Genomic DNA, 8,400 nt, shown 5'->3' with positions numbered 1-8,400 from the left:
CATGATGTCAGCCTTGATACATGAAAATAATTTTTAACATGAATACAGATTAAATTTATACCTGTGAACAGTGTAGGTGAAGCTATTAGTAAAATTCCAAGGTGTTAAAACACACATTAAGATGTGTTACAAAATACAAAACTTGAAGATATTCAAAGTTAAGAATTCAAGTCAAGGTCATGTATCTGTTTTGATATAACTACATACAAATTCTGTGAATTAGTTAATGGTAATTTCCTGGTGTTCTTCCCTGGTTTCTGAGAGAATCCATTTCAGCCTATTTCCTGTAGCATTTATATGGGTATTGTGCTGCTTTTACCAATGTTATTCAGATACAGTATTATGACAAGATAACTTGCTAAACCAAAGAACAGTTCAATTTAAAAAATGGTTATTTTACACAAAATAAGGTAATTTTAAAACATGACGGATATATCACATCCTGCACAGCCAGGGGAAGGCACTAGATAACCTTATGAATCTTAATATCTAATTTTTATGAAAATCTGAAGGGAAAATAACAGCCAAATTATACTGAAAATAAATCTCTGATCCTATAAACAAAATAAACCATTACTTGCCACACAATCTTTGAATTTACTTGCTACCTGATAGCTATTGCTAGGAAAGAGGAGATTGTCACGGTTTAGGCCCAAAATTTGATTTGCTTTAAAGTAATTTATTTCTAGTATTTTATCATAGTAAAATATTAGGTCAGAAGGTGGAAATGGCTGGGAGCGCCATAATGCCCATCTAAATCTGTCTATCAATCTGTTTTGCTTTTTATATCCTGTTACCTTTTAAGTGCTTGTCTAAATCTTTTGATTACGTTGGCAGCTGCAACTATTATTGCTACCTTTAGTTTAAGCCACTTAGGATAAATATATTTTTCCTGTACGCTCCCTGGTTGTCTGCGCCTTCTTGTTTCAGTCTGCTACTCACTATTAGTTAAGTGGCATCCATCTTACGTATTCTCATCTGAATCCTATCTTTAGGTCTTGAGTGTGCTTTCTGTTACTCCTTTTTCAGATGAATGTATACCAGATTCACTTAACCTGTCATTGTCCTATTTTAAATTTGGAGATCTGGCAGAATCTCTGATAGCTTTGTTTTTATTTCAAAGGGCTCATTTGAGAAGAAATAGTCATACATTTCAAAGCAGCAGATTACAAACCATATATATAATTTTCTTTGCCATACCATCTTTGGATGTAATCCTTTCAGATCTCTCTCAAGTTAAACTGTAAATGGATCAGTACTTGAAAGAGATTTCAAAGGAATATACAGATTGTGTAGGCCTGGGGTTCTCAAACTGGGGATTGGGACCCCTCAGGGGGTTGCGAGGTTATTACACGGGGGGGCGGGAACGGGATCATGAGCTGTCAGCCTCCGGGCCAAACCCTGCTTTGCCTCCAACATTTATAATGGTGTTAAATGTATATTAAAAAGTGTTTTTAATGTATAAGGGGGGGTCGCACTCAGAGGCTTGCTGTGTGAAAGGGGTCACCAGTACAGAAGTTTGAGAACCGCTGGTGTAAGCAATGGTGTTGGTGACTCAGTGAATACCTCTGCACTGCAGCTAGGACCATGCTTCCCAGCTTGAGTAGACAGACATGTGCCAGCTCTACTTGATCTAGCACAATAAAAATAGCAGTGTAGTCAGGGGTAGCACATGCAGTGGCTTGGGCTAGTTGCCCAAGTATGTACCCAGGAGTTCTGGGTGGTTTTGCACTCGGGTGGCTAGTCTGAACTGCCACCTGTGCTGCTGCACTGCTATTCTTAGCCTGCTAGCTTAAGCAGAGATAGCACGTGTCTATTCAAGCTGGGAAGCATGCTCCCAGCTGCAGTGTATATGTACAGATGAAGTGACAGTCTTGTAAATTGATACTGAACCAATATCCTAGCATGGAGTTAGCACCTCAGGAAGCAAAGTGCACCTGATTAACAAGTCATGAATATCAGTGGTCATTCAAGACTCATAGTGTTTGGTACACCAGGTGAGATTTTAAATCCGTTGTTTTGGGCAAATTCCAGCCCAAGATGTGAATTCTACCTAAACTCTCCCTGCAATTTCAACTGAACATGGTATTCTTCACTTCCTCCTCTAAATTATTACACCACCTCTACACTGTCAAAAAGATGTTTCACCTTAGTATTGGCTGCATTCAAGACGCGGATTAAATGATCTCTGTGTATGGCTTGTATATCTGAGATATTTTATAAAGCATTTGGGGATGTAATGCATAATACGTACTTTGCATTGTAAAGATTTTTAAAGTCTGTCCACACTAGGAATTTTTGCACTGTTTAGCTATACCAGTATTAGTGTAGAGAATCTGCATTGGTGTAAAGTGGGATTTGCACCACTGCAGTTTACACCGTTTTCAACTTGTATACCAGCGACATGCATGTACTTTGAGAGGCAGAGGGGTTGCATCTGTGTAGCTACACCAGTGCAATAATTCCTAATGTAGATGATGGTGCACTGCAGCAAATAGCTTTCTGACTTACTAACTAACATGATCATGTTATTTTAGTAAGCAGAGAACTATTCTTTGTAGCCACCTCAGAGGAAAGGACAATAACAGAGTTTTGATTTCCTGAATTGAATGGTAGCTGCTTAAAATGCATTGTCTGCATTCTGATTCTAGAATGTAATAATCCTGATAATTTTGCTTTAACCACAGGTTTGAAATGCAAATAGTCTAATTCTAGCAAAATTGAGACATCACAGATAAAATGATTTCTGATGTTTCTTCTGAAATTAAAGTTTCAATTAAAATTTTCTTGAGGAAGCAGAAATTGCATATTGCAATTAAGTACTCACCATATTTCAAATAAACACAGCTACAGGTGTAATTCATGCTTACTTTTAAGTACTAAAAGATGTTCTAATGGTAAAATGGAAATGTAAGAATTACAAGGACAAAACATCAGAGAGGTTTGCAAAGGTTTGTTTGTTTGTTTGTTTTCCCCAGGGGAAAGTCTTGGAGTTTAGCGCAAGATTTTTGAGTCAGAAGGAGATAATTCAGATTAGACCAAGTAAACAATTGGGCCAGATTCGAGGGGTAGGTGGAAAGGCAGACAGGTAACTGGTTACCTAAGAACAATACATCAGTTGGAGATTACCAGAGTGCATTGTGCTCTAGACGCACTCCCCCTTCACTGCATGTTGCTGGTTCGGATGGGAGGTGTAGGGAATTGGCTCTGTCAACACTATGCCTTCTGAGGAGACTCCTGTGTGGAGGTATCCCCTGCTGGATATGTGTGGGAGATTTCCACTCAGGTGGAGTAAAAGGATCCAAGTGAAATAGAGAATCTGGCTTAATAACTTAATGTTCCTTCACTGGATCCTGTCTCAGTGCATGAACAAAGGTGGTGGTCTACTCTCTAAAGACAAAATCCTGCTCCATTTGTGATGATGAAACATCTGGTGAAGCACTTGAGAGGTTGTTGACATGAACAAGAACACAGGTGCAGCTCCTCAAATGAGGTAAATTGTCATAGTTCTGATGGAAGTCAGTGAGCTATGACAGTTTATCCCAACTGAGGATCTGCTCTTGTGGAACAATTTTAAATGGCTGGTTTTGAATTTACAAAATTAAAATACACTTGCAGGGAAGAAAAGAGTATTTCCATCAAGAGTTAAAAGTGAATAATTAAGGGTTTGGTTGATGTGATGTGGGTGACCAACAAGGAGAATGGGGAGATGGATGTCTACATTCTGAATAATTTCTTTTCCCTGACAATGCTGTGTTGTTTCTGTAGTATTAATTTTGGATAAAATTCAATATTGTGGACTCTAATTTAAAACAATTTAGAAGATAACTGAAAACAAAATTACCACCATACAAGAGCTTCCTCCTACACGACTTAAAATGAATCCGAGACTGTGGAATGTCCACCTATCAAGAAGAAAATTAATTTAAATAAGGCAGATTGAGACTAATCTCTCCTTGTGTCTTTTTGTCATTGTCCTGGGATCAGGTAGCCTGGGCGTCATTTCTCTGCTTTTCTTCCAGTTCCCCCAGACGGAAGGATGATGGATAAGAAAGAGAAGGAAGGAATACATCAAGGAACAGAAAAGAGTATAAGTCAGAAACTCCAGGTGAAAGGGTCATCCTGAGATTCCTCTGTGAGAGAAAAACTTGCTTCCCTGCCTGCTCTCCAACTCATCTCTGAGCATGTGCTAAGGGTGCAGTGCCCCAGGTAAGATCTGCTTTGGGTATCCCTTTTACTGGCACCTTTATGCATGAGAGATACTTTGGCTGTTTCTTTCCCTGTCTTGTGTCTAAGCTGATGGGGGACAGTTCACCTTGCAACCTCTGCAACTCTACTTTGGGATGTAGGAGATGACACCCTGTTACCTACTCTATTTCCAACAGTTGGGAGTCCTGTTGGATAGGGGCTCTCTTCTACCATGTCTTCCTTACAGTGGCACCTCTCCTCAGACTCTGTCTTGCAGTTCAGCTGTGGCTGCTGCTCTGCCATCTTAGGTGTTTCCTGCTGCTTTGATCACAATTGTGTCTGTTCTGACAAAATGAGTGGCTAGAACTCAGCTTTGCACCTTTCACTGTAGTGAGGAAAGGCTCTGGCAGGGGAGAGGCAGTGGGACATTATACTGCTAAAATCAGTAGTGTAGGTGTGGGAATCACTGCTTACACATGTAGAGAGAGATGTTGCATATCTACTCTTGTGTTCTGACATATTAGTTACCTAATCCAGTGGTTTTCAAACTGTGGGTTGAGACCCAGTACTGGGTCGCAGAATGTAAGGCACTGTGTTGCGGTGGCAGCTCTGGTCAGCATCACTGACTGGGCCATTAAAAGTCCCGTTGGCGGTGCTGCCCAGCTAAGGCAGGCTAGTCCCTACCTGTTCTGATACCGCGTTGCGCTCCAGCAGCAGGTCTAGCTCCTAGGCAGGAGGGCTACGGGGCTCTGATTGCTGCTCCCACCCTGAGCACTGGCACTGCACTGCCATTCGCTGGTTTCTGGCCAATGGGAGCTGGGGGTGGGGAGCAGTGTCTGCGGGCAAGAGCCACGTGGAGCTGCTTGTGCACCTCCGCCTAGGAGCCAGACCTGCTGCTGGCCACTTCCAGGATGCAGCGTGGTCCACGGTGTCAGGCCAGGCAGGAAGCCTGCCTCTGCACCCCTGCTGCACCGCTGCCCAGGAGCCGCCTGAGGTAAGCCCATACCCCAATCCCCTGCTCCAGCCCTGAGCCACCCCAAACCCCTCATCCCCAGCTGCACCCCAGAGCCTGCACCCCCACTCCGCAGCCTTCACCCCTGCACCCCAATCCTCTGCCCCAGTCCTGAGCTCCTCCCACACCCCAAACCCATCATCCCCAGCTCTGCTGGGTCACAGGCATCAACAGTTTTCTTCAACTGGGTTGCCAGAAAAAAGTTTGAAAACTACTGCTCTAATCTACTTGCATAAGCCATGCCTCAAATCTACACTGCTAGCTGGGCATAAAGCCTCTGTACTCTGCACATGGCCATAAAATATAGACATGACTTTGGTTTACCCCACACTTTACCCAACACACATCTTCTAGACCAGGGGTCGGCAACCTACGGCATGTGTGCCAAAGGTGGCATGCAAATTGATTTTTAATGGCACACTGGTGCCAGCCAAGGTCCCAGCCGCCGGTCCCGCTCAGCCCACTGCCAGCCTGGGTGAAAGAAACCCCAGGCTGGCAGCAGGCTGAGCGGGGCCAGTGGCTGGGACGCTGAGCGGCTCAGCCCGCTGCTGGTCTTGGTTCCCGGCCGCCAGCCCCACTCAGCCCGCTGCTCTCCAACAGGGAGTTCCTCCAGGAAGGGCAGGCAGCCACCAACCAGGGATTCTTCCCTGTGGGGCAGCAGAAAAGCCCCTTGATGATCTTAGATGTGAGTTCTGAAGCCCCTGCCCATGGGGCTCGAGGAGCAGCTGTGTTAGGGCTCCCAGATGCTGCATGAGCGGCTTGTGCAAGTCTCTCCTGGCCCCTGGACTTTAAAGGGGGAGCCTGGACTAGTGCAAGGCGCCACGAGTTGCAACTGGCCCCCCTCTTTGCGTTGCCCCGCTACCGTCTCATGCTCCCACTCTCCTCTCCCCTTCTCTGGCACTGCATCAGCCCAGGAGAAGCTGAAACTCCCTTGGGCATTGTCAATAAGAGTATTTGGTGCACAGGTTCATTTGAAAGAACCTCCTAATGTGCCTTTATGTGGTAGCAGTGTCGTCTCCCACCCGGCCCTGTTGCTGGTATAGTCGCTGCTTTTCCTCTTAAATGCACATGCTACTGTCTTCTGAACTTGAAAAGTATCTGGGGTGTTTGCTTGGATCAATATTGCAGGGAGAGATGGGAGCCAGAAAGGGCAAAATCTATATGGACTGTCCATTTAGATCAGTGGTAGGCAACCTATGGCACGCGTGCCAAAGGCAGCACGTGAGCTAATTATCAGTGGCACTTGCACTGCCTGGGTCCTGGCCACCGGTCTGGGGGGCTCTGCATTTTAATTTAATTTTAAATGAAGCTTCTTCAACACTTTTAAAACCTTCTTTACTTTACATACAATAGTTTGGTTATATATTATAGACTTATAGAAAGAGACCTTGTTAAAATGTATTACTGGCTCGCAAAACCTTAAATTAGAGTGAATAAATGAAGACTTGGTACACCACTTCTGAAAGGTTGCCGACCTGTGTTCTAGACTGAAGTAAGGAATTGCCTCTTCTTCCCAAACACACAGAAACCCTTACAGTCATAGTATTGCCAGCCCTGAATATTCAAAACTCATGAGTCAGGCCCCAAGAAATCATGATTGGCTTAAAAAAAGGTGATTTATTTTTTTAAAAAGTTTTTTACTTGTATTCTGTTTTTTGAGCCTTCAGGGTGCACGCTGATCACATTTTTCAAGCTTTTCTCAGCAAACACAAAGGCTAGTAACTTACTGCTTAAAAAAAAAGCTGAAATACTCTTATACTCACTTATGGCTTTAAGTAAAACATCTATTACAAGACTCGCAATAAAACTGTGAGAGTTGGCAACACTGGAAAGGCTAAGAATAATATTTGGGAGAAAAAATTCCTAGGTATGCACTATTTTCCTCATGCACAAATCTCTCCAAGAGTTGGTTGACTTGGACTAGCCTAATCTGGACCAAGCTATGACTGATAAGTATCCTGTCTCCTTTGAGAAGCACTTCTTAGTCCGCAAGGTAGCAGCCATTACTTCAAAATCTGCCCCTAAATTGATTCTCTTGCTACCCTGATGAACAGATTGGGCTCAGTCATCTGCCAGAGCAAAGATGTTGACGTTGTTATCTTGGCCCTCAAGATTGCAACCCATTTGGTTTACATAGCTAGGTCACTGCAATCACTCAGCTAGGTCACCAACCTGGCAGTAGCTAACATAGAATAGAATCACAAAGCAGTGCCATGTATGAAGGATTTTTGAGCTAGCTGTCTTACTTCTCTGCCACACAACTTCTGGTAGAATCACCAGTGAGGTTAGGTGCACTGGTTGCTCTACAGTATTAGACACTTTTGGCTTTGGGGTTTAGAATGCCATTTTGTGAGGGGAAAATTCAATTTATAACTATTGCATTCAAAGAGGTTAAGCTGTTTCAGGAAGTGAAACCCAGGAACAACGTGATATACCTTTACCCCGATATAACGCTGTCCTCAGGAGCCAAAAAATCTTACCACATTATAGGTGAAATTGTATTATATCAAACTTGCTTTGATCCGCCAGAGTGCGCAGCCCCACTCTCCTGGAGCACTGCTTTACTGCGTTATATCCGAATTCGTATTATATCGGGTTGCGTTATATCGGGGTAGAGGTGTACATGTAAAAACCACGTCAGCTCCCAAAGCTCCCTGCACCCACCTGGTGGTCTTGTAAGAAATGTCATTCCCAATCTTTCCCAGGGCCCTTTCCAGGCTGAAAAGTCTATGATTATTTATATTGCAGTAGCATCTAGGAACCCTAATCATGGACCAGAACTCCATTGACGCAATCAGTGTCTACATTAGGGCTGAAAATTTCATGTGGACAGGGCCGTAGATGGCACTGAGAAGTGAGTTAGAGGGACACAATGAGTTGAGTTAAGCAATTAAAATTTTAAATGAGGTTTGTTTTTCCTAATGTTTTTAAGGTGTGTTGATCTGGTTTTGCACAACTGAGCTTTGTGCATATTAGCAGATTAGCCTGCTTTTGCAAGAGCAACAAGATTTCAATACGTAATTTGAAATATCTATAGAAAAGGTAGATTACGGTTGCTAAGTGAAAACAATGTAGTTACCGCATCATTTACAAAACCCAGGCACATAAAAAGGTAGGGAAGTATGCATATTTCATCACCACACAACAACCTTACTTCTGACCCCTGGCTTATTGACCTTTTTATGTGCGTTATTTTTGTT

The sequence above is a fragment of the Mauremys mutica genome, chromosome 14, assembly GCF_020497125.1.
Source record: "Mauremys mutica isolate MM-2020 ecotype Southern chromosome 14, ASM2049712v1, whole genome shotgun sequence".
In the NCBI taxonomy this organism is placed as follows: domain Eukaryota; kingdom Metazoa; phylum Chordata; order Testudines; family Geoemydidae; genus Mauremys; species Mauremys mutica.
Note: the sequence above shows the minus strand (reverse complement) of the source record.